This window comes from Hippopotamus amphibius, chromosome 13, assembly GCF_030028045.1.
Source record: "Hippopotamus amphibius kiboko isolate mHipAmp2 chromosome 13, mHipAmp2.hap2, whole genome shotgun sequence".
In the NCBI taxonomy this organism is placed as follows: domain Eukaryota; kingdom Metazoa; phylum Chordata; class Mammalia; order Artiodactyla; family Hippopotamidae; genus Hippopotamus; species Hippopotamus amphibius.
In genome coordinates this window covers 64,937,638-64,965,529 of record NC_080198.1, presented here as the reverse complement: position 1 = coordinate 64,965,529, position 27,892 = coordinate 64,937,638, and the positions used below count along the sequence as shown (strand labels likewise).

General features: G+C 36.7%; 1 long non-coding RNA gene across 2 annotated transcripts; it reads left to right on the top strand.

Annotated features, from left to right (window-relative positions):
* Nucleotides 1-543: 543 nt before the first annotated feature.
* On the top strand, nt 544-20,095 carry LOC130835330 (uncharacterized). Of its 2 annotated transcripts, none has more exons than XR_009048867.1 (3): nt 544-788; nt 3,284-3,364; nt 19,713-20,095. It is a non-coding gene; the product is annotated as an uncharacterized LOC130835330 (long non-coding RNA). The 2 variants fall into 2 exon arrangements; XR_009048866.1 differs by lacking the exon at nt 544-788 and adding an exon at nt 1,939-2,143.
* The last annotated feature ends 7,797 nt before the right edge of the window (nt 20,096-27,892 follow it).

Genomic DNA, 27,892 nt, shown 5'->3' with positions numbered 1-27,892 from the left:
AAGGGAGAGGGAGAGAGAGAGAGAAAGTGCCAGTATGAACTGATGGAAAGTGAATATATCTCTGTTGAAAAGAAGAGCAAAGGTCAGAAGGAACCAGAAGTGAACCAATAACTGTGGCTGCTCCTAAGTGAACACGATCTGAGAAAGACTATTTTGACCTAAGGCTGAGCAAGTGACCTCAAAGTCAAGGCAGAAAAGGACCCAGCAATTCCAGGGAGCGGCAGGACCTGCAGCAGGGAGTGAAAGGAGAAGAAACCCGTGGGCTCCAAGGATCAGGGCTAGGAGTGTTGCCTGTGACAAGAAATGGTGTAAACACAGAGAGGGCTTGGAAGAGACGAATGCTGTCAACCTCTGCCAAGCCAAGTCACATGGAACCATATACTTGTAACTTCACTCATCTGGATGTAGTTTGTATCCTAACAGTCCTTTTTATTGTAGTAAAAATAGTTGCACACTTGAAAGGGTCGTGCGTGCCAGATCCCAGTAGACAGGCCAGGAGTGAAAGGAAGAAGTTGGGAGGCATGGTCTTTGGAAGAGAAAACCACTCCTCTTACATCGTTGTTGCCTGGTGGCTGCTGGAGGTGTTGCAAGAGGAGTATCTGAGCACCGTTTATCAGAGGACGCAGCCTGCAGGCTAGACCAGCGGGTTCAAGAGCTCAGAGGACAGAACCTTGAGCAGATAAGAGGGCATGGCAGTGAAACCGAGAGGAAGAGGCTTGAGAGATGCGGACAGTTCCGAATGGAAGGCTGACATCACTGAGAGCAAGGACATGATGAACAGAAATCAGGTAGAGGAGCATGAGGGAAACAGAATTTGGAGAAAGGAGAACTGAGTGTAGGGCTTTATGCCCAGAAGCACACGAAAGGCTAATCAAAGACTCCTTGAAAAGACAACTCAGGGAGATGCTGGCCTAGGCGGTGGTGGTGAACTGCTCAAACACCATTTTGACCTGAAGTGAAATGGTAGGCCTGGGGACAAATGGGTAACGATCCCTTGCTCACTCCCTCTGAAATCTCAGGGTGAAATATCCTCTTGGACCTAGGGACGGAGGGAGATGAGACTAAGAAGTCTACAAAGAGGAGCCTTTTGGGACACAAAAGAAAAGTAGTACAAGAGAGCCCCTTGTGGAACTTTCTGAATACTCAAGACTGTTGCCAAGTAGGGAGTGCTCTGCAACTCCGATTTCCTCACAAAGTAGAAAGACCGTGTGCATGTTAGTTACGTGCTGTGTCGGACTGAGGCTAGGGTGTAGGAGGGGAATGATACTTAGGAATACCAGAAAGGGGTAAAAGGCCGTAACCCAAGGGATGTAATCCCTGGAAGAGAAATTTTCCCCTTACAGACCATGAGATGACCATGTGAATTAACTCAGGTTTAGTGCAGAAGAACTGTCTTTTCTGTGGAGTTAAGGTATTGACAACAAGAATGATTTTATTTTATTTTTTAATAATATTTATTTATTTTATTTTTAGCTGTGTTGGGTCTTCACTGCTGCACGCGGGCTTTCTCTAGTTGTGGTGAGCAGGGGCTACTCTTTATTGTGGTGCATGGGCTTCTCATTGTGGTGGCTTCTCTTGTTGCAGAGCACGGGCCCTAGAGCACACAGGCTTCAGTAGCTGCAGCACGTGGGCTCAATGGTTGTGGCTTGTGGGCTCTAGAGCGCAGGCTCAGTAGTTGTGGTGCACAAGCTTAGCTGCTCTGCCGCATGTGGGATCCTCCCAGACCAGGGTTTGAGACCAGGGTTTGAACCCATGTCCCCTGCATTGGCAGGCAGATTCTTAACCACTGTGCCACCAGGGAAGTCCCGAGAACATTTTACATGAATGGGTTAAGGAGCATAAAAAATTGTGTCATCAGTAAAGAAAGAGAATGTGTGCATTTGGTTAGTTTCATATGAGGGTATAACATACAAATTTTTTTAAAAATTAGGTCAGAATTCCCAGAAGTAATATTTGAATACCACTGGGGTTTTCCAGTAGAAGGAAGAATTTATATTGAAAATGCCAACTTCACAAAGTGAAGAAAAACTGTTTAGAACTGTTCATTGTTCAAGGCAGGTACATTGTCAAAGATGATGTATCCTGAGCAAGAAGAGTTTGTGGAGGTTTGAATCAAGAGGACACCATATCTTGTTCATAAAAGGTGCTTTTCATAAATATGCATTTATTGAGTGGATATAATTAGTATATGTTGAGTAATTAAACAAATGATGAATAAATGAAAAATATAGGTGTATGTTCCATTTGGGAAGTTTTTCTCCAGAATGGGTTAACTATCCTTCTGTGGGCTCCCATATAATCATGTAATCCCCTATTTCATTCTACTGTATACTGTGCTCTCCTACTAAACTGTAAACTACTTAAGGGTAGAAATTAATTCTCATTCTTCATGATAACGTCAGCACTGACCACAGTACCCTGCACGTAGTAAACATTCAAGAAATAGTTGTATAAGTGAATGACATTATTTATGAGTACAAGCTTAAGCAAAGATAACATTAGTGTTACACATGGGAGAGTAAAAGAGGTACTTAAAAATACTTAAATGATGTCTAGGAAGCTTATTAGAGAGATATAAGTGGCAGAGGACAGTTTGGACCATGTTATTACCATAATTTGAACATGTATTTAGGCTGGAAAATGGTGTGTAATGAGGCAGAGTGAATGATTCCTTTCTTGGAAATGAAGGGAAAGAGAATTAAGGGTGGAGACGTGCTTTTTACCAAAAACCCATGAGAATGTCCTCTCCCCACCCCTTCAACCCCCAAATCATCCAGACTGTCAGATTAAATTTAGATTATTTTTTGAAAAAAAATTTCAGAAGAAATCCAGCATCTATCTCCCCCTACTGGTGTCGTATTAAGAGTGATGTCTAACTTTTTTTTTTCTTCTTTTAACTGAGAAACGTTTTAATTAAGAGAAATATTTTCATTTGTAGTTTGGAAAAAAAACTTATACTTAATATACAGTTTAAGCATCCTACATCGGAGGTTTGTGTTGCAATGAACTTTACTAAGATTTGGAGTATAAATTGGAGTATAAGTTGTTTCATCACAGATAAGGAATGGTTAAGTATTTCTGCTGATTCATCTATGATTAACATATGTTATAAGACAGTGAATTATAATTGGCTGGCACAATGAAAAATTTTAAGTTTGTGTTATAGAAAATTTCAAACATACACAAAAGTGGAGAGAAAAATATAATGAGCTTCCATGTACCCATTATCCAGCTCAAACAAACAAGTCACAGCTAATCTTGTTTTATTTATTACCTCCCCAAGGTCCCATATCCAGATCACTTTGAAGCGAAGTCCAAGCATTGTATCACTTCATCTGTAAGTGTTTCAGTACATACCTAAAAGGTAAGGATGCTTAAAATATGCCTATTTTTAAGCCCGGCCAAAGTTAGCAACAATTCCTTAATTTCAGCAAATATCCAGTCAGTGTTCAAATTTCCACACTTATTTTAAAATTTGTAATTATTTATTTCACAGTCTGTTTGAAACAGGCTTTTCATAAGGGCTAAGGACTGTGATTTTGTTTGATATGTTTCTTACATTTCATGGAATTTATGAGATTTGTTTCCTCCTTCATCAATTTTTTGGGTATTATTTCTGTTAAGAAAAGTGCATCATTTGTTCAGAGCAGTGTTCCACAACCTGGAAACTGCAGACTGGATTCCCAAAGTGTTGTGTAACGCAGTCTTCTGTAGCTTGCATTTCCTGTAAATAGAGGAAGTTGATAGTTAGATCCAGAGGCTCCATTTTATTCAGGTTTTTGTGTTTGTTTTGTTTTTGTAAGGTGTTAGTGTGTACTTCTGTCACTCAATGTCTGGTAGCAATTGAAGTTCATTGCCTAGAGTAGGAGAGTAGACTTTCCAACATAAATTTCTGTGGTGGTGAAAGTGTTATGTCCTGTGTCTGTACTAAATGTTCCATATCTGGTCTAGATCTTAATACAGTAGCCACTAGCCACATGTAGCTCTTAAATGTGGGTCATGTGATTGAGAAACTGAATTTTTAATTAAAAAAATTTTAATTACTGTAAATTTAAATGTAAATAGCCACATGTGTCTAGTGGCTACCATATTGGATAGTATAGCTGTGGGCCCATTAATTCATTAAAGGCTGCAAAATGATACTGCTATTATTCTATTATTTTTCTTTACTTATTAGTTGGAATATTTTTATAAAGAGAAACTTCGTCTTAACAACTATGTTGCTACTATGAGGTTCAATTTATTCAGAAAAGACAGAAGATTTCCTTAATTCTTAGTCTCTATTATCAACTGTTGAAATAATAAGTTGGTTCCCTAGCATTCCCCAAAAGTGATGTGTCCTCATCCTCATGTGTTTTTCATTGTTGTTATGTAGCCATAATTTGCATTTAATTTATTGTAGCTATTCTTGTTGATGCTCAAATTGGTCCATCCTTGGCCAGAGGGGGTTTATTCAAACTATTTCCTGAGTGCTCTTGCTATGATGCTACAAATCTCTGATAGTGTTCTGGTTTTCTGGTATGTGATAAGCTATTTTAGGATCATCTTGGACATATCCTGCCTCATCTGAAATTAGCTATTTTTCTAAGATGCTTTGGTTCCGTTTAGCGGTCAATGGTATTTCAAGAACATATAATTTGGGTACTAGGGTGATCATTGCTATTTGGTTGGTCATTGTTTCTAGCCTTTACAAAAACAGAGTTAGAAATCTAGATTTTTAAAATAAACTCTATGTTGTGTGTTCATCCTGATACATGCATTTTAAAATCAGGGCTACAGGGTTGCCTCTGATTGGGTGTTTGTTTGTTTTTTAATATTGAAAATCTAGTTTCTTCTCAAGGACACCAGTATAACTACCAGTTTCCTTTATTCCACAATACACATATAATAATTTCAGGATAACAATACCAACCTACTAGCCATGAAATTATTGAAAAGATGCACTTATCTTTGGTTTAGTTTTGGCATGTTTATATATTTCTAGAGCCTCCCTCATTGATGACATATTATTGTGTTTCAGGGTTATTTGAAATAGTTTCTTTGTGTAGTTTTGCCAAAAAAGATGGATGCAAATTTCTATTTACTTTTTCCTTTTATTTTTAGGGATTTCTTTTTTAAACTGTAGTTTCATTTTATACTGATGTAAAGTACTTATGTGGTCCCAAAGTCATAGCCACAAAACACAGTATATTCAAAAATATCTAGCTTCTTACCCTATCTCCTTAACTCTATTTCCTTTCTCATTCCCTCATCAGTTTTTATTTAAAAAATTGTAATTTAATCCTTTATTATTTAAAGGATGTGAGTATATTTATATCTACCCTTTCTTAGATGAACAGTAATACACTCTACACACTTTTCTCCTTTTTTTCATTTTACTTAATAATGTGTTCTGGAAATAATTGACTAATAATATGCAGAGATAAACCTCATTTCTTTTTGTAGCTGCATAGTATTCCACTGAATAGATGTTCCATAGTTATTCAATGTCCTCTATTGATGGACATTTAGGTTGTGGAAAGCTTTCTAAGAACATTTAATATAATTACAGCAGGAACATAAGCATAATTTCTCATCATTCGCTGGGTTCATATAAATATTCATAAAGATAAAAACCATGAAATTATATTAATATCTAAGACAAATATTGGAATGAAATTAAGGTAAATTTACAGAAAGTTATAGGTCTGGGTATCCTCAAATAAAATATTTTATATTTCATTAATTATCTCTCTAGGAGACTGATGAGTATTTTTCTGGTCTTCTGACTTAGGGTAGACCTTAGTTAGGTTGGAAAAATAAGGATGATTGAACTTGAGAGCTGTACATGATAGAAGAATATCTTTTAGGAGGTGAAATGGTAATTGTTTTTGAAGAAAATTTGATTTTACCATCCACTATTTGCCTATAAGCTTTGTAGGGAATTTCTGTTAGAGTATAACGAAATAGTAGATAATTATTGTTCCATTATTTTGACTTGTGGTTGAATAAGATGGTTGGAAGATGGCTATTGGTAATAATTAGATACACTCCAGCCACTTCTTTATTCACTCTATCTCTTTCATTATCTACTTTTCAGATATTTAGAAGGTAAAAAGCGAATGGCAACTGAAGAAGCATCAAAAAATCAATAAATAAAGAGACACACTGTTTTATTTAGTACATGTTTACATTTTCTCTCTTGCTGAGACAAGATGTGAGCTTTCAATCTGATCCACTCTAACACTGTTCCCCTCAATTCTCTCTCAACTCTCTTTAGAGATGAGGGTTTCTGTAGGTTCTCACACATACTCATTTGTTCATTAGAAGCTGTTATAATTTTGATGGAAATGCTTTACTGCTTATAATTCCAACAGAAGTTGATTTTGTTTATGCAATTAGTAAATACTAATTCAGGCTACTCTCTTTAACCATCAGGGGAGTTATACCTGTGGCAGATGACTTAAAAAAGGGAGATACCAGTTGGGGCCTTGCATATATCAATATAAAGGGGAAATATACAGAGTTCTCAAGAGCTCTACATCTCACATCTCACAAACCCCTACATGCTTCCCTGTCCCTCTAGTGTGAACAGGACACCTCCGTAACTTAGGCCTTAGAGTTCATGCTTTACTGCCCTTTGAGTGGACAGTTTCACAGGTATGGCCTGTGAGACAGGCCTATGCAGGGTGGGAAAGCTAGCTCTGGACAGAAGCAAAACCAGGGAGATCAGGCATTTCTAAGCAGTCAAGGAAGAGTTTGTCTTTTAAGAAAGGCCAGAAATTCAACTTAAGATATATTTGAAACTATTCGTACCTTTCTAAGCAGACTATTCTTCTCAACATACTATAATATATATATATATATATATAAACAGAAACCCCAACTAAATAGAGTTGAGAGACCAGACCGAGGATCCCTCATGCCCTGGGACAATAGCAGAGCCCAATAGGAAGAAGACAGACTCCTCTTCTTTCCCTGGCAGGCACCCAGTCAATGAAAAGCCATGGACTCTGTTTTACTATAACCCTCCCAACTTCCTTTTCCTCCCTATGAAAGTGTTCTCCTGCCCTTGCCACGTGGGGACTTGCATGTGGCTCACCATAGTTGCAGACCCTGAGTTGCAATTCTCTGCTGATCCTGAATAAACCCATCTTTGCTGGAGAAATATCTGCAGTCTGTTTATTTTAGGTCAACAGCACTAAGCAGTAGGTGGAAACTGAGGTGTCTCAGTCTGCATTTTCTAACACACAAAGATTTGGCTATGAAATGGAATGGCCAGACTAAACACAGCCCAGTCATACCATGAGGGCAAGAAAATCAAGCACTTGCTTCTGGATTTGTCAGAATTCCATTAATGAAAATTTTTTTCTTATATTACCATCCTGCCTGTAGAGATAATTTTCCTGCTTTGAGCTTTTATAGCGTTAGGTTGCTTGTGGAATTTGTAGCAGAATTTGTATGTTTAAAATAAAATGTACATCTATTAGATATTAATGCTACTTGTTGGCCAGTGTTTTCAATAATTTATTGTGCATGCATTGCATATTTTTCCTAGTATTATATTTTTAGTCTTAGAGTCTTGGAGGGCTGGATTTAAGGTAAAGTGAGTGAGGCCCTCATCTCAGGCACAGAATTTAAGGGAATTTCAAAAACCTCAGTAATAAAGATAAATGCTATTTTAATGCTATATTTTAAAAAGTCAAAACTAGCGCAAAAAAAAAAAAAAAAACAACCAAAAAAAAACCTTTGATAAACACTGTGGAAATTTTAAATAAAGACAGGATCTGATCCTGCGTTTGAACAACTCTGCCTCACTCACCTCACCCTAATCCTGGCCCTGATTCCTATAAAACTTTATTTAAAAAACAGGCAGGTAGCCTTCGGGGCATAGTTTGTTCATTAACAAAATCACATTAAAGTATTATTTATCCTGATATTGCATTTTTTTTTGGGCACCGCTTTACATTTGGCCTCCTAGTCCCTGTTTTTGAGCTAAACTTGGAATTGATTAAATCCCACTCTATACTATTACAGGTGAGGTTAATGTGAAGGCCCACAGAGGTGACATGACAAGCCCAAAGTCAAACAGACAAGGATAACAGGGTTGAGATCTGTCATGGTTTTACGTGCTCTATCTCTCCAGTGAAATTCCTTGAGGATGAGTCTTGACTCCTATTTCTTATTTGTCACACAGTGCTGTGTGGAGAGTAGCCTCCCTCACCCCATACTTGCTATTGTCCTGCTATCTGAATTCGATCAGTTATTTGTGTGACCTTAAAAAGGAAACTTACTTTTTATTGTCCTAATCTGTGTCTACATGACACCCCGTTCGGGGTTAATTCAGTGAAAAATAAAGTAATTGAAATGAAGAGAAAAGAGAACAAAACCTTCTCCTGAAACCAAAAACCGTTTGCATGTCACCACAGGGACAACATAGTTGTTAAGGGTTTGAATTTTCTTATTAACTGGTTTGTGGTGTTGTGTAGATACAGGCAGAATTTGCTAATGTTCAAGAAAAAGTAATCTCCTCAGTAGGAGCTGGTAGAATTTATCAATAATAATTGAACGCTCTCTGCAGAGGATATCATTCTTTGGAACCGGTATTTATTAACCCAGGTGGTTAGTGTTTCCTCATTTTCTCAAAAGGTGGGAACAAGGCAAGAATTTTCAGTCTAGTAGCAATCACATAAAACAGCAAAAGCTGCTGCTGGTAGGGGTGTCGTGGTGCTGGTGGGTGGGGATGGAAGGGGTTGGAGAGGAAAGCACAGTCATCTTACATGACTTTTTTGGTTAAAACTAGGAGGGATTTGTGGGTTCCACATCAGTCAACTTTCATTATTCTTGTTCCCATCTTCTTTGATTCACATGGTTTCAGTTTCTTTCCAAACATCTTTGCTTCAAACTTTATGGTCATGAAACAGAGCAGTTGAAAAATGTTGACAAAAAGTTTTGGAAGCAATCACTGAATTTTGCACAAATTTGTTAGCAGTTACTTTTAGTGTGAGAAATGGTGCTACCATAATAAATGTGGGTTAGGAATGTTTATGTCATTGTTATGTAGCCACTTAGAGAAATAAGACCACAATGTTTGTAGAAAATGAAACTTATTGGAAAACTAAAAAGTAGAAATTTTATATTTATTCTTTCAGGTACAGAGGCCTATTTTATTGTGTGGAAAATAGGATTTGCCAAAACTGTTGGAGAGGTAGCTGTTTTGCATACCATTAACTTGTATTTGATATTAGATTTTAAAAATAGTGACTTTAAAAAGTTAGAATATTTTTGAAGCCCAAGCATAATTTTCATAGTGGCATGAAATAGAATGAAGCAGGAAAGTTATTGGGAGACGGCATTGCCTTTTTTTTTTTTTAATAAATTTATTTATTTAATTTATTGGCTGCGTTGAGTCTTCATTGCTGCGCGCTGGCTGTCTATAGCTGCAGAGGCAGGGGCTACTCTTTGTTGTGGTGTGCGGGCTCCTCACTGCGGTGGCTTCTCTTACTGCAGAGCATGGGCTCTAGGCATGTGGGCTTCAGTAGTTGTGGAACATGGGCTCAATAGTTGTGGCTCATGGGCTCTAGAGCGCAGACTCAGTAGTTGTGGTGCATGGGCTTAGTTGCTCTGCGGCATGTGGGATCTTCCCGGACCAGGGATTGAACCCGTGTCTCCTGCATTGGCAGGCAGATTCTTAACCGTTGTGCTACCAGGGAAGTCTGGCATTGACTTTTAAAAAATAAATAAAAAGTGTATTTTCTTGTGGAATCCTATGTATATGGACGGCATGAGTTTAAGCCTCTGACTTACTTGTCTGCAAATCCTATGATAGATAATAAATTCATAATTCAATTAATTACATACACTTTATATACTAACTCACTTAAAGAAAATGAGCTATTGTCATCATCCAGAAGTATTCATGGGGTGACTAAAGTTTCAAAGTGCTGGCTTTACAGTGTCAGTAAACAGACTTTCTACTTGAACTAAAGTTTAAAAAAAAGACAAAATCTTTAAAAGGATAAGCAGACGAAAAAGAATTATGCAAGACACATGTAGGACACAATAGAAACTAGCTAATCAGTTGTTCACAGTTCATTAATAAATGCCTACTGAAGGGGAAAAAGGAAAGAAAATGTATCGAGTACCCACCATTGCCAGATGCTGTAATAAATACTTTAACTGTATTCTCTCAATTATGGTCAAATGGAGGGCACAAGGCGGAGGCATCCAATAGAAACACGTCCATACAAGGGAAGACACTGGCTTTTGTTCAGAAGGGAATGGCACAAGAAATAGGGAGTAGGTCAGTTGGACAGATGTGGAAGATTTTTAAAAGGTAATTTTGGAAAGTTGGCTAAGTTGAGACTATATTATAGAAGACCCTTTAGGATAAGCTAAGGCATGTTTGCTTTTTTATGCAGGTCAAGGAAACCTGACATGTTTTTGAACAGAGGAGAGAGTGATCAAGCCAAGAGCTGTGAAGGCAGAGCAGATGGAGCGTGGGAAACATGGGGCCACTTGACGAAACAGTGAGAGGCAGAGTTGCCTCTGCTTTGAAGGTGGCATTCTTTTAAGCTCTATGTTAATACTAAGTTTTCATAGGATCGTTCCGAATAGTAGTGATTTTATTGATGTAAACATCAATAGTTCAGAACCACAGATATTTTTCTTGGTTTGCTGCCCATCTAAAAGCACCTGATGGTGTGAAACATATGTTGAATACATAAGATGTTAAATTTTAGAATATGCTGAAGTTTAGTGATAGCTTGTGATGATGTTTGAGGGAAAGCAAACAAGAGTGTTCCTCTTCTCTTCTTCCTATTAAAAACAATTTCTTGAAAGTAGTAGGATTTCAGGTCCTTGAAGCGCAGCAGGGTGAACACATGCGACAACTTTGAAAGAATGAAGTCAATTATTGGCTCCCTCCCTCTCTGGTCCACCTAAGCCCTTCTTAAGTCCTTGCAATCACATCACCCCTCCATTCCACTCAAACCACCCTCCTGAAGATCTCTAACACACTCTCGTTTCTCGTTCCATATGCTTCTTAACCCCGTTGGAGCATTTTGTACTATTGTTCACTTCTCCATCTCTCCAGCCACATTTCTCTGTATGTTGGCATCAACTTCATCATCTCACCTAACAGGAGGCTCAAACATCAGTCCTCAGCTCTTCTCCTATCAGTAACATTTTTGAGGGATCAACAGTTCTAGAACTTTGAGAATCCTTACATTTGCAAAGACTTCTAAAATAAACTACTTTCTCCATAAAATGTAATTTTGGGGTTGACCAGGCATTTGCTGAAACACATTGATGACTTATGTCAGGTCTTAGCTTCAATGTCACCCATCCAGGTAGGTGTTCTCTGACCTGTGTGACAATGTCAGGCTCCTTGGTGATATGGTCCCAAGGCACCTCGTGCTCCTTTTTCAGAATAGCCATCTTATTTGAAATTGTTTATTTGTAATTCACTGAGGACATGAATTGTGTCCTAGGTATTCACAGCTGTACCCCTAAGACTTAGCCCAGGCATGCGCTAGGAACTCAAAGAATACTTTTCTGTTGGTTAATTGATTGAATGATTATAGGCCTCTTCATTTCAAGTTGAACAATATGCACTTTACCTCATATTTCATTTAATGGACATCATTTTTAAAGATATCTTTACTTTCGCTTTATTTTTTCATTCACACATCTGGTTGACTTTCTCTTCTTAAAAAGATTACTTTTCTGAGTTTTATTTTGTGCAGAGGAGAAGTGTAGGACAAAAAAGTTTTGCTAAGGTATGCATGCTAGGCTTGAGGCGAGGCTCACAGACCAGTTAATCTTCCAGTCTTAGCAACACTTCAAATCACCAGGTATCTTGGGACTTCAGATTTATTCACAAATGGTAGAAACCACAAATTTTAAGTCTACTCTTTTTCATAGTAAATGTACCCTATTCACATTTTCGCCTTCGGGAAAGTCAGTGACTACAACCTTCATTTGAGCATCTCTGAACTTCTACCGCTCAGTCCTTTCATGTGAGTGCAGCCCCATATCTGATTGCAACAGATCTACTCTGACTCGCTAAATTTAGCACCTAAGGGTTATAGTATGATGTTGACATGGTAAAGGGAGGCGAGAGAACTAGGTTCTCCACCTGGTGCCGCCATTAACCCTCAAAGGGAATGTGAGCAACCACGTGACTTCCCCCGGCTTTCCTGAGAAACCCTGAAGACTCTCGAAACATACTTTCCTCCCACCAACCTGCTGATAGAATTCTGAGCTCTGCTTCGTATGTTGGCTTGCTTTGTGGTTCTATCGCTACCAATGCAATGTGGTAATAAAACAAAGTGCGGGTGAAACTTTGGCTCTGGCTGAACCGAGCAAAACCGAGATAATTCTCAGATTTACAAAAGCTGGTGCTGCTGTCAGAAGCCTTCATAATTTGTTTCTCTTCAACTCAGGCCTCTTGAGAGACTGGCCTAGTTAGAGCCGTATTAATTGAACATGAGTAAAGGACAAATGAAATCCCACAGCTTTCTCTTCTAAGCCCAACAAAAGAGACAGTAACTGGGTTTCTCTGGAGGACGAGAAGGTCCCTCCCAGATGTGTCCAGACATTGGGTGGCATTCAGGGGCAGCTAGGAGCTTAAGTAGCCACTTGAGGAATTTTCTTTCAAAATGTGGCTTGAACTTATTAAAGCATCTCTTACAGGAACAGAACTCCCAGGAGAAGCTGAAACACAAAGGCACTGATAGTACCACCTTGGGCAGCAGAATCACTGTTTTCTTGGTGAAGTACATAAAACAGAGAGATGTATGCTGTAGGCAAGTTTCTTCTTTTCACGCTTGGAGGGAAAATCAATATTCCATATTCATGGTCTCTGACATAATGTTTTGCTAGGGTGGCTGAAAGGGAGTTATGCTATCTGTTGCAAAATATCGTGGTGTGATTTTTACAAGCATCAGCCAGAGTGGGGATGGGATTCTCAGGTGCCACCTGGTTTTCACACTTCAGGCGAAGTAAAATTTAATTGAGTTTTCAAAGGCAGGAAAATATTCTGTTGCTCGGAAATATAGCATAAAGGATTTCTGCAAGCTTCCTCTGGGTTTTTCTTGCAAGCTTTAAATGAGAATTTTCTGCCAATTTTCTGGCAGAAGCAGAGGAGACATAGCAGTTTTGCTGGTGGTTTTGATTATGAATTGTCTATATGGCATCAATAAAAATAGCTAGACCTTGGTCTGATGGGCACTGAACTTGCTTAAAATGCTAACAAAATTATAAGAGATGGGAATAAATCTTAAATTAAAAAAATTTTTTTTCTTATAATACATATGGAAAGACGATTTCTCAGTATTTGAATGTGTTAAAAGTACAATAACTGGAGAAGAATATGTTCTCTTCAAAGTGCCAATAAAAATGCAAAATGTCATTTTCCAGTGCAATTCGGCCTGAAATCAACCTGTTTTATGGTAATTATGGGCTCTGGCACCAGAACATAGCAGAGCTTTAGAAAGATTGAATGAATGATTGAGTCCAACCTCCTTAAATATGAAACATATGAAATGATTTGTGGAGAGTAAAAACCGGAGAGCACTGTCCCCCTCCTTACCCCGAACTTTGCATGAAGCTTCACGAATGCCCTGTGGTGGTCACATCAAGATGAGGGAGAGGGTGAAAGACATATGTTTTAGGACAATAAAAATAGTGTAGGAACAACCTCTAATGTGGTGGAAGGGAAGTTTCATATAAAGGTATAAACCGTGAGAAAGAGATGATGATGCCCGAAGTGAGTGAAAAGTGCTTTTCCTTGGCAAGATTCTGGTACATCGCAGAACAATGTAGACGTCTCATAAGCACTGTGGTGTCAGGCACAAGGACCAGCAAGGCACCATCATTTGTCTCACGGCAGCGTGTCAGGAGGGGGCTGCTCAAGCCAAGAGAAACGTGGCAACACTTCTCATTTTCCTCCTTTTTTCAGGGTGACCTGAGCTCTTTGTGATTCAGGTGTCCTGGCATAAGGGTTGCCTTAGATTGGTTTTCATCTCTAAAATGGAAGAAGAATAACAGTATTTAAATCTGATTTAAATCATATCGTGTTTGGGTGTCCCGTATAATAGACCCAAATAGAATAGTAGCCGAATCTTCCTGTTTTATTTCGTCATCAAAAGTATGATATTTAAAGAGTCCATTTTTCTATGAATTTTGTGACACAAAATCATTGGCCTGCTGAACTTCCGCTCAGTTTTTCCCTTCTCAGAGGCCATTGTTTTCAATAAAGTAAGTAGATTCTTTGTATTTATTTCCACATCTTCAAATGACACATTTCTATTGCTGCTTCTTAATAGTGTAGGTTTTGGCCTTGTTTATTATTTCTCTCTAAGAGTAAGGAGACTTTAGCTCTCTCTCACAAACCCCCAGCCACAAATACACACCCACCTTGGTCCTATACTTTTTTTCAATGTAGTTATATAAAATTGTTGGTATCGGGAGTTTATGTTCTTATGAATGTGTAAATGCTATTTCTAACTGAGCCATGCAGTTTTTTATGATTACTCTTTCCTGCTTGCTTTCTATTTTCTGTGGGGCTAGCAATTGTGTTGGTTTTCTGACAGTTTGATTGGTTTTCTGCTTTCTTATCCACTGCAAACTCGAGGCATTTTTCTAATTCCTCTAAGATCATCCAGCATGTGAAGTATTCTGTGGAAACCATCTTCTTGGAGAATCTCTCTGGGCTTGTGGCACTGCCTTTCTTTGCAATTGCTCACCATTGTACTGTGAATTCTCTTTGATTCTCTGTGATGTTAGACCTCTTGTTTCCTGGAAACCACATCATCCTCTTTCTTGGTTTACTCTCTTGTTTTGGTTAACACAGTTTTCAGTACCTATGTGGAAAAGGATGCACGAAAGGTACGTGTTTTGAGACCTCATATGTTTGAAAACATTTTTACTTCAGCCTCATACTTTACTGAGAGTTTAGCATAGAACTCTAGGTGGGAAATAACTGTCTTTTCGAAAATCTGATGCCATTGTTCTATCTTCGTCTTGCTTCCAATGTTACAGTAGAGAATTCTGAAGTTATTATAACTCTAGATTCTTTGTTTTTGACATGTCTCGCCCCGTCCCCTGCCAAATCTTTGTCCTCAGTATGCTAAAATTCAGTGACAATATGTCTTTTGTATGTTTTGCGGGGCACCCAGAGAAATATTTTAACCTGAAGAATCATTTACTTTTGGTAAATTTTCTTTGTCCTCTATTTCTGAAACTCTTATTAGTTGGATAGTGGTTCTCTTGGAATGCTCCTCTGATTTTATCTTTCTTCTTATTTTCTGTCTCAGAGTCTTTCTCTCCTCTTGTTTATTTTTTAAAATTTATTTTTCTGAGAGATTTCCTCAACTGTATATTCTAACATATCTATTGGGATTTTCATTTTTACTATCAGATTTAAAAATTTTCTTCAACATCTTTTAGATTCTGTGGATGTACCTGTTTCAACTGATTTTGTTTCATGGATACAGCATCTTTTCTTATGTTTCTGAGCACATTAACAGTTTGGAAGTTTTCTTTTGCTGCTTGTACTGCTACTGTTTTCCCAAGTTGCTTTTTTTCCCCTGTTTTTATCTGTCTACATCTTTCATGATAGATACTTTCTTCAAATGTCTGATGATCTTTGGTTGTCTATTCATATTAAAATCAGGGCACTAAAAGCTGATTAGAAACTTTTTTTCCCTCTAACATGATATTCTAGGAACCAGAATAAATCCTTCCTCGGAAAACAACTTAAAATGCTGAATAAGAATATTTTTGAATGTGGTCATGTGCTGCCAACATAAGAGGGTATTTAGAGTATGTCCTGAGTAGAAACAGGAACTCAGAGGTAAGCACAGCAGTGAAGATGGCTTCTACCCTGAAGACACTTGAAGATATTACTGATCCTGAGCTCAAGGGATGGAGGTCAAAACCCAGGGCCTACTCAAGTTCTCTAAGAGGAAAGTGTCCATAAAGTTGAGATATTAAAGGGCTGCTCCAAATGAATAGGGATGAATACATACAGACTTCCTAGTCTTCTCCGACTCCTGAATGGAAAGGAACGTAAAGAAAAACTGTCTCAAATATTGATACTGAATGTAAGGGGAAAAAAAATCTGATAATTTGTAGCTACAGCCAACCCTTATGCAGACATGAAACTTGAATGCACGCTAGCTGGGTGGAATTATATCTTCTGAGAAAATAATTGCCACGCTAAAATGCTATATCCAGTGAAAATTCTCATTCAAAAATGAAGATAAAATGAAGACATTTTAAGAGAAAACTAAGTCTCTTTACAAGCAGCATACAGCTTTTTAAGCAGACATAGAACATTTATAAAAACTAGCCATGCATTGGGCTACAAAACAAGTTTCAATAATTTTTTAAAGGTGGATGTCATACAGATTACATTCTCTGACAACAAAGCAATTGTTAAAAATTTGATGGTGAAAAAGAGAACTAGAAAAACTCCACATTTTAAGAAATAAAGTAAAATACTTTTAAATACTTCATGAGTCAAATAAAAAATTATGATGGATTTTAGAAAACATTAAGAACTAACATTACCAAAAATACTACATATAAAATATTGTGATATTCAGCTCTAGTGCTACTTAGTAAGGCGTTTATAGTCTTAAATGCTTTTATTATGAAAGAAAGGATAAAAATTAATGAGTAACACTTCATCTCAAGAAGTTAAGAAAATAATAGCAAAATATTCCCAAAGAAAATAGGAGAAACGAAGTAATGCAAAGGAAATATACATGAAACAGAAAATAAAATTCAAGGGAGAATATTAATAAAATAACTTTTCTATTCTTTTCAGAGACTAAATTGACAAATGTCTGGTTAGATTACTCAAGGCGAAAAAAACAGAAGGCACAAATATTCATTAAAAAGAATTAAAAGGGTTATAGGTTTCTAATGCTGTGAATAACAACAAATAATAAAAAGCTGTTCCCAAGAACTTTATGCCAAAAAATTTGAAAACTTGAAGTGGCCAAATGAACTGAAAAACTGACTCAAGATGAGACAAAACTGGAATAATAACATAACCATTAAAGATAAACTGGTAGCTAAAAATCTTTCTACAGATAAATTTCAAGGACCAGGCTGTTTTTTACTTTCAGTTTTATTGACATATAATTGACATGCAACACTGTATAATTTTAATGTGTACAGAATAATGATTTGACATACATACATCATGAAGTGATTATCACAGTAAGTTTAGTGAACCTCCATCATCTTATATAGATACAAAATTAAAGAAATAGGAAAAACTTTTTTTCCTTGGGATGAGAGCTCTTGGGATTTACTCTGTTAACAACTTCCATGTACAACATACGGCAGTGTTAATTATATTTCACATTGTACATTATATCCCTAGTATTTATTTATCTTATAACTGGAAGTTTGTACCTTTTGACTATCTTCATCCAGTTCCTCCCTGCCTCTTAAAACCACAATTCTGATGTCTTTTTAAATGGATTTGTTTGTTTTTGAAGTATTATATAATTGACCTGCAACACTATATTAGTTCCTGGTGCACAACAGAGTGATTTGATATTTCTATACATTTCAAAATGATCACCGCAATAAGTCTAGTTACCATCTGTCACCATACAAAAATGTTACATAATTATTGACTATATTCCCCTCACTGTACATTTCATACCTGTGATTCATTTATTTTGCAATTAGGTGTTTGTACCTCTTAATATCTCTCTCTTATTTCTCTTATCCCCCCCTTTCCTCTGTCAACTACCTATTTTTTTCTCTGTATCTATTACTTTGTTTTGTTTTGTTATGTTTGTTCATTTGTTTTGTTTCTTAGATTCCACATAGAAGCGAAATCACGTGGCATTTGTCTTTCTGTGGCTTATTTCACTTAGTATAATACCTTTTTGTTCCATCTGTATTGTTGCAAGTGACAAGATTTCACTCTTTTTTATGGCCGAGTAATATTCCATTGTGTGTGTGTGTGTGTGTGTATGTGTGTGTATACCACAACTTCTTTATCTATCTTTATCAATAGATGACAGTAGTGTCATCCATTAATGGATACTTAGGTTGCTTTTATATCCTGGCTATTGTAAATAATGCTGCAATGAACATAGGGCACATATATCTTTTTAAATTAGTGTTTTTGTTTCCTTCCAATAAATACAGAAATCTGTTGTGTTTCTAAATACAGTAATAACAAAATATCAGAAAGAGAAATGAGGGAAACAATCCCACATACAATCACATCAAAAAGAATAAAATACCTAAGAATAAATCTTAGGAGGTATAGACCTGTGCTCAGAAAACTATAAGACACAGATGAAAGAAATTGAAGTGGACACAAATATATGGACAGATATACCGTACTCATGGTATTGGAAGAATTAATATTGTTAAAATGACCACATTTCCTAAAGTAATCTACAGATTCCATGCAATCCCTATCAAAACACCAAGAGCATTTTTCACTGACCTAGAATAAAGAATTCTAAAATTTGTATGGAAACACAGAAGACTTCAAATAGCCAAAACAATCTTGAAAAGAAGAACAAAGCTGGAGGTGTCACATGCTCTGATTTCAAACTATATCACAAAGCTACAGTAATCAAAACAGTATGGTACTGGCACAAAAATAGACACATAGATCAATGGAACAGAATAGAGAGTCCAGAAATGAACCCACACTTATAAGGATAGGAATGAGAATAGAAAACTGCTATTATTTGAAAATGATTTAATTGTGTACCTAGAAAATTCCCAAGAATCCACAGCTAAATTGTCAGTTTATATGAAAGCATTCCAAAATTGTTGCATATAAAATCAATTTAAAGGTAAATTGCTTTTTAAGAAATCAGCAAGAAGCATTTAATAAATAAAATTTTTAAATGTCATTTATAATAGTGTGAAAGTATCAAGTACCTAGAAATAAACTGTATCAACTTTGTGCAAGATCTTTATGGAAAAATTATAAAATTATAAGTTTTATAAAGACAGAAAAGCTCTCAATAAAATGAGACATTTATCATGCTCAAAGATTGGAAGAATCAAACTTCCAATAGCTTTCTTTGTTTGAAATTTGACAAGCTGATTTTAATATTTATGTACAAGTGCCAAGGTCCAAAATAGCCAAGATATTTTTGATGAAGTGCAGTGACTTGCTCTACCACATACAAAAATGACTATAGTAGTTAAATCATTTTGGCCACAGAAATAAGCAGATCAATGGAACAATAAAAAAGAGCTCAGAAACAGAACCATACATATATGGATGCTTGATTTATGCTAGCAGTGGAGTGGCCCCTTAGTAGGGAAAGGTTATATTTTTCATAATTGTACAGAAGTGATTGGTTATCAATATGAAAAAAAAATTGGACCATTACCTCACACCACACACAAAAATCAATTTCAGATAGATTAAAAATCTCAATCTTTAAAGCTTTTAGAAGAAAATATGGGAGAATTCTCTGTCTCCCTTTTATTCTCTTTCTCATCTTCTTTTTGAAAGGATATTTCCTCTAGGTATAGAATTATGGATTGGTGGTCTTTTCTTTCATAACTTTGAATTTATTCCATTGTTTCTGTTGAGAATTCAGCTTACGTTCTAATTGTTATTTGAAGGTACTTTTTGTTTGTTTGTTTGTTTGCTTGCTTTAAAGTTTTCTAGGCCTAAGATAATGTTATCTTTCTCCTAAAAGTATTTATTTTTCTTCTTCTAGGCATGTGTGGCCACTCGCACCCCAGGATCACCTCAGTTCAATTTTGGAAATTGGAATTGTCTGAAGGTTAACTTTAGTTCCTATGAGGCCCTGTTTACTTTTGATCCATCCTAATTCTTAAGATGCAGTTCTTCAGCAATGCAATCAATAAAAAGGAGATTCACTGGAATCCATACCCATTGGTCACCAAGAATTTGAATCTCTCTTCTTAGCACTGCATACTGTCAAAAATAGTCCAATCTCAACATTCTGATTGTTTATTAAGTATATCTTGCCATGGCTTTGTTGCTTATTATTGTATACTTCACATATAAGTCTGTAAAACATTTTTTCTCAATTATGACACAAACATATTAATTTGTGATTTTTTTTGTCTGCATAATATTCCACCTTTTAGTATTTCATTAACTATTCTGAGATAGTCAAATATTTGTAATTTTAGGTTCTTTGTGTTTCACTAAAATAAATAATACTACATTGAAATTTTAAATAAAAAAATCACTTATCTCTTTACTATTTTCTTGGATAAACTCTTAGAAACACAATCACTGAATATTTTAGGGATCAATACACACATTGTCAGTTTGCTTTCCAGGCAGGTTTTACTAATTTGCATCGTAGACCAACATTGCATGGGAGTGTCAGTCCCACCACACATATAGCAGCATTTAAACATTTGAAAAGATTTGGCCAATATAAATGGTTAATCTAAGGGGCCCGAAGGCCTCTTGTTTCACTCTATTTTGCTTTTCTTTGATTATTAATGAGGTTGAACCCTTTTTTATAAGTTTTTTACTATTTGAATTTCCTCTGCTGTGAATTCTCTTTATGTGCCTTGCTCTTTTTGTTTTGTTTTGTTTCTATTATGTTGTTTGTGTTTTTCAGGTTCTGATTTTCTAATGGGGAATACAGCTACCAGATGGTTTCCTAATAGCATATTCTCCTTCCCCTACTGGATACACATATTTCATTAATGGCAGGATACCAGCTATAGGGGAAAAAATGGACTATTTTTATTTCCACTGCAGTTGGTCCTAGGACATTTTTTTTGTGTTACAATATTTTCTAATTATGCTGTGCTACCTAGGTTACAGTAACGAGTTTGGATTTTAAGGAGACTTTGGATTTTTGAGGAGAGCTACAGAAGGTGCCCATTAGTCATACCAGGTCTTTCCATCATTAAAAACCTTCAGTGGTTATTCATGTTCCTTGAATATCCTCTGAACTATTTAGCACATAACCCCAGTCCACCCTCTCCAACCCCTCTGTGTCAACCTCTCTCTTGCTCACCATGACTCAATAGCTCACACCTTCATTGGGTTCTTAAAACATGCCTCTTTTTAGGCTCAAAGCCTTTGTACATACAATTCTTGCTGCCTGCAATGTACTTTTTACTTACCCTTTGCCTAACTAACTCCTCATATCAAGTTTCAAATTAAGCATCACTTCTTCTCCTGCTTCCTTTTCTCTCCCTTTTGTCTATCTCTTAATGATCATATACTCATTGATGATACTGTTTGTTCAATGTGCAGCTCTCTCTCCTCAAACTGTGTGTAGGTTGCATCAGAGAGGGGCTGCTTTTGTTTTGTTCTCTACAGAATTTCTGTTATTATGAATAGTGTCACATTTTAGACATCCAGTAAATGGAGAGTTGCATTCGTGACTAGAAGACTGAGTTCAAAGCTTTAGTGTACAACTATCTGATTGCAAGCCTGGAAGCGAATCACAGTTCCCATCATAACACAAATCATTGTTCTTGCCACTAAGAAATTAGTTCTTATTTATGCACAAAATAAAATATTGGGAAATATTTTAAACTTTTTTTTTTAACTTGTGCTCCTCCTAGTAACATGCACTAGAGATATGCATTTTGATATGTATACTTTTCTCTTGAGGATTAGATTCAGGTCTCTCTCTTCTACATTAATAAATTCTTTTCTTGAATGGACCAGAATCCATTCATCTTTCTGCCTTTTCTGTGATTTCTGGAATGGATTGCATCATATTTTGATATTTCTTGTTTGACTAACTAATTGGCTTCTAATGAATTCACTGAAATTGCTGTGCCAGTCTACACTTTTCTCTAATAGACACAGAAAAACATTTTGTTAAGAAAAACATTTTGTTAAAGGCCATCACTAATAAATGTTTATTTTCTTTCTTTTTTTTTGTACTAGCGAAGAAATCTGTGTGGAGATATACATATCACTCTTCGATGAAAACTTCTTGAACTGACTAGTAATGGTATTATATACTTTTCCATTTTTCCTTGGACCAAATCAAGGAAAAATGTTCTTGCTATTGTAACTTGACTGTAGGTAGCAATATAGCAATTGTCACTTTAGTTCAAGTCCAAAGATTGTTTCTAATCAATTTTCCTTTTTTGGCAACACATTTTTTTCTAAGAAGCAGGAACTTATGTTTATTGATTAGGATATAAGAAGGTCAAAAGCCAATTACTCAAATTTTGTTTTTCCCATCCATAAAAAAAAGAATGAAATAATGCCATTTGCAGCAACATGGATGGACCTAGAGATTATCATACTAAGTGAAGTAAGCCAGATAGAGAAAGACAATTACCATATGATATCACTTATAGGTGGAATCTAAAAAAGGATACAAATGAACTTATTTACAAAACAGAAATAGACTCACAATTGTGTTTTGTCAGGCCAAGTATCTATTATGTTAGACCATTAGAATAGTAATGAAAAATTCAACATGAGGTAGGATAACTGCTTCCAGCTCTGCTAGAGTACTTAAAGAAAATGATGATAAGCTCAAGGTTCTAAATTCCTAGCTCAAGGCACTGGCTCCAGGGAGCTTCTCTGACTGCTCTAAATGAACATCTTATCTTGTAGTCAAAAGGCTCATGTAGCTGAGAAAAGGAGTCTTAGCTTGTGGATTCCAACATAAGATGAATTCATATTCTTTCCAGATCTCTCATAAGAACTTAAAATATTGACAGGGAAAAGTGAACCTGAGACTTGAAATATGGCCTTTTGGGTAGATGTGGATGACTCTTAATACCTTGAACCGCAGATTACTCTGATCCTAACTAGTGGTGGCATCCCCTCTTTACCTGTCCCGTGAGGCTAGTGTTGCCCCACTTACGGTAGTTGGCTATAAGGGGTTGTCTGTTCCCCACACAGACAACCTCCATTACCTCTTCAAACCTACAAAATCCCAACAAGCCTTAGGGAGGCTTATCAGTACACCTGTGTCCATGAATGAAATACTTATATAACAAAGTCATTCCAAGATTTAGCTAATATATATCAGAAGAACTCTGAAGAAAAGGCATGGAGTAGAGTAAAATGATGCTAGACCAGAAAGGAAGGAACAGAAATCTCAGGCTTACTTCATCAGTCTGGGTACACTTAACCAGAAATTCTGAATTCAATATAAGCTTGAGACTTTGGGGTTCTGACTGTGTCGGTTAGTTGGCTTGAAACCCGAGTGTCCTCCTAAACTAAGTGAAATCATGATGCCAGAAATTCCTTGGTAAAACACTGATGAAGGAATCCAAAGATTTAGGAGTGGATTTATCATGCATGACCTACTCATTCACTTCCTGACTGTATATCCTAGAAGGGCCCAGAGTACACTGCCTGTACCACGCAGTTGAGAAATAGTGTGGTGAGGACCGTGATTGGAGCAGTGGTAGGAGCAGCTGTGTAGTGGTTACTGTCCAGGAAGGAAGGTGAGAGATGCTGCCATTGAAATGGTCCAACTGATTGAAATGGTTCACTGATTTGAATGGGACTGAAGGATGGAATCAGTGTGCTAGAGGCCGTGAAGCAGTGGTCACCAAACTTGGCAGCAGGGTTGGAATAGCTAACAGGATGGTTTGATTTGGAGGGACTTTTGGCAATAGTTAGTTGATCCTGGAACCTATAGTATTGGGATAGACGAACAGCACAGTAAAGTCCACCCTGACTTATATAACTGCAAGAATCCTAGGTTGGTAAACAGTGGCTGGTTCTCCATATTTCACTATAATTGACAGTCATAGTTCCTCACTCATTTCCATACCTGCAACAGTCTGCCCTGAACCCCTTTATCCAGAGTGTCTGCAAATGAAAAGGGAGCCAGATATTCTTGAGGAATATTCCTTGATTTTTTTGTATGTGCAAAATTTTCTGTTGTCTTTATCAAATGACAGTTTGGGTAGAAAAATCAGAGGGTCTTTTTCTTTCCTTGAGGATTTCTGGATGTAGCTACCTTATCTTCTAGATGTGGTATAGCTACTACACCATCTTCTACTGTAAATGGGCTTCAACATCTTTCTGTATCTTGCTTTTGAGAAATACACTAGATTGGCATCCTCTTCTTTAAAGTCACTTGGTATTTTTGTCTGGCTTCCCAATGCCTCCTTTTATTTTTCTCTTTAAATTTTGCTAGCTGCTATTTACTAATGGACCAGTTTTTCTTGGGGCACGTACTCTTTACCATGTAGATTCAAATTCTCTTTTATTTCAGAAAGATTTCTTGAATTATACTTAAGTATATGTATGGTTCTATTATTTTAGTTTTCTTCTTTGGGTTATGAAAATTTTCTTTTCACTACTTTATCATTTTTTTCTAATCCTTTTTATCTCTCTAGTTCCTTTTTGGGGGGTTGATTTCCTCTTTTTATCCTCTGTGTCCCTAGTGTTCCTAGGATACGTGCAGTTATGTAAGTCAGATTAGACTTTACTGTGCTCTTCATCTATCCCAATACTGTAGGTACCAGGCATGTCTATTTTCCCTGCATGTCTTCTAATTTCACCTTCATTTCTGTGATAATCTTATTTTTTCCTCTATTCCTCGCTCGAGCTGTAAGCTCATGTTTCATTTCCTCTAGTAGTCTCACTGCTTTTTGAGTTCTTGCATCTCTGTACTCTAGCATCATAGACGCCAAGACCTCGTTGAGGTCTTCAAATTAATGGTGAAAATATCTAGTCACCCTATTCATCTCCTCAGTGGCAAATTTTTCTGGAGACTAGTCTGTGTCTGTCATTTGTATTTCCTGCTCCTTTACTCCTTTTCTGTGAAGTATGTTTGAGTCGATACTGTGAGTGTTCTTTTCTGATAACCTCTATTTGAATGAAGTGAGTCTTCCTGGGGTCAGCTATCTGTAGGAAGCTCCCCTGGGGGAGCGGTCGGGGCTGGTTTCAGGACAATTGAGAGTGCATTATAACTCAGGCTTTTGTGTATACCTTTGGTTAGGTTTTACTTTTGTTAGCGAAATGGGAAGATATTTGGGGAGTTCCTTTGAGCGTGCGTATGTTTCTCTTTGCGGTGCAAAATTTTCCTTCTCCCTTTCTTGCTCCCTGCAAATATGGCCTGTTGGTGTGGCTTCTTATTGATCTCCATCTTCTTTGGTTCTTGGAATCAAACCAGGCACAGGGAATTTCCTGAGACCAGATGGAATACACTCTTTCAACTCTTGCAAAAAAAAAAAAGCCCTGGAATGTAGGTTTCGCATGGATGGGGGCGCTCCTCATCACCGAGAAGTCTACTTTTGGGGCTTTTTCTGTGACCCTAGAGTCCTTTCAGCATGCAACCTCACCTCCCTGCTCCACTGCTACCGCTCTTGGGAATTCTTTCACATATATTGTGATTTGGACTTTAGCTATCGCCTAGTGGTATAAAGTGCATTTTGTATTTTGGATCTCATTCTCTTAAAAATCAGTTTTTGTGTCTCAACTTTATTCAACTAGTAATCAGTGATAATCACGGAGCATTCACTGTGGGCCAGGAACTGGGCACGTGTGGGTTGTAAAGACAAATTCCTTGTTCTGGAGGACTTTTAAATATAGTAGGGCAGTAAAAATAAACAAGAGTGACCAAAAAAAAAAAAACTAGAAAAAAAAAAACCCCAGAACACAGCACACACACATACACACACATGCACACACACAAACAAAAACCACCTCCCACACACACCAGAAAAAGCAGAATGTGTTAAGTGTCAAAGCAGAGGTTCAAAGTGGTGGTTTAGACAAACCTGGAGAACAGGAAAGGGTGGCAGTTTATAACAACACCTGGAGGCTAGGGCTCAGTACTCGGCATGTGGTCAGTAGTCCAGAAATATTTAATGAATCTAGAAGATCCCTTTTCAACTGAAAGACTAGAGATCTATAAAATTCCTGCTCTTGGTACAATTTCAGGGGGAAGCTGTACACACAATGTTAAGATATTCTGATTCATGTAATTATCGATCATTCTTTCTTTAGCTAGATTTGCTTTTGGATCAGCTCATCTGTCTCACAGCTGACATTCTTTTCATTAACCCTGAGACAGACTCTGGAGAATGTGTCTAATGTTGACAGATGCATACAGAGGGAAGAACATTCTACATAAAACAAAAGACAGGGCCAAAATGTCATGAATGAGAAATCAGGTCACCATAGGAAATAGGTCCGGAAAATATGTGTAACACTATATTGTTAAGTGCCTAGGATGCCAGCCCAGAATACCATTTAGTTTTTCGATAGAAGAATTTTGTTTCAAGTAGGATCAAAGAAAACCAGATAAATTTCTCCCAAATTCTCCATTTTCTACATATGTCTTGAAAGATAACAAGGCACTAGTTATGTCAACCTATTCCTCAAGAAATTGACAAAGTGAGGTTTAACTTTATAAAGTACTAACTTTCTAATTGATAGAAATGGACTATTTAGTTATTAATTGTTGGCAATCGGTGTTATTTATCCTTTTATTCTTTCAGTCTTCTTGATTAAGTATCATTGATTGAAAATATCATTTGATTTATATCACTACAATAAGCTTCAATACACTCTTGCCTTTCCTTTATTCCTTTCCCCGTTTCGAGATTCCACTTCTCTCTTCTTTTCTTTTCTCTGCTCAGTTGATTAGCAACCAATCAGTTATTCATAGGGGTGTATACTAGATGTAACATAACAATGATTATTATTTTTTTAAATGAGGTGCCTGGATCTTTACCATTTTTGGCACAATGCTGCATTTTCCATACCATATGGTCTTTAAAATATTTATAATACTTCCTTTTGGTAAAAAGGATTTGTTTATAGATGTCATAAAATCAGACATCACTCTTGGCTCACATGATCATAATCCCCACCAATACCACCATAGTAACAGTAACCTTTGGGTTCAATAGACGAATCGCTTTTATAATCTGTTATACTTGTCTTCTGATCTTCACTCTCGTGGCTTTAATGCCTTCATGCAAAAAGCAGAGAATAAAAGCTTAGTAGTTTACATGCTGTAAAAATTAAGATGACATGATTTAGGATTAAAGGAGGTAATGATTTAATTTTGGATTTGCTGAGCTGAGCTCTGGTCGTCTGGGGAGCTTTGGGGAAAATCCAGATATTGCGGTGACAGATTTGGGTTGGAATATTTTGTGAACGCAATAGCAGATGCACTTACGGATGCATTTTCAAATCAAGATGTTGCCTCACATGACCTTAGGACATGATGCTTGATTTGACGAGAAGTTTTCTGTTTAACTAAAACTTGAAAATTATTCCCCTTCACACATTATTTAAGGAATTATGTAAAATTACATGGTTTGTAGAAACTATTAACAGGATGTAACTATATGGTCTTTAAGCCAGTAAAATCTATTTAAAGTCTTTATACCGCTTGAATTAAGGTAAATATCCTTTATGGTAATTTTCTTGAGGCTATAAAAATGGCATATATGTCTCTGTTATCTTTGCTTCCACTGGTGAACTAGAAATAGCAGTAATTAGGCCTTTTTGAGACTCTCAGGGACTTCTGTGTCTTATACTTGGTTGTTAAAAGTATATACCTTGGAAATTTTCAAGGATTCAACCAGGCATTAAATAAGAGTTAATACATTCAAAAAGTGTGAAAATTTGTACTTGTGGCCTTTGATCTCGTGAATCCTTAGTACTGAGGCACCATTGTATCTTTGTACACTGTACGTGTGCTTGTACTTTTTTATAACTTTCAAGCACTGCTAATAAATAATACGTGGTATATTCACCACCATGTGTTTCTTGGTCCAATTAAGAATTAACCTATAGGAACTCTGCTATGTGATAAATATAATCAAATGCCTAACCTCTATAATCTTTAAAACCATGCAATAAATCATATTTCTTATAAAGATTTTTGCATCTCATCCTACAATATCATTTAAATCCCTGTTCAAGAATGGATTTAAAAAACATGACAATTCT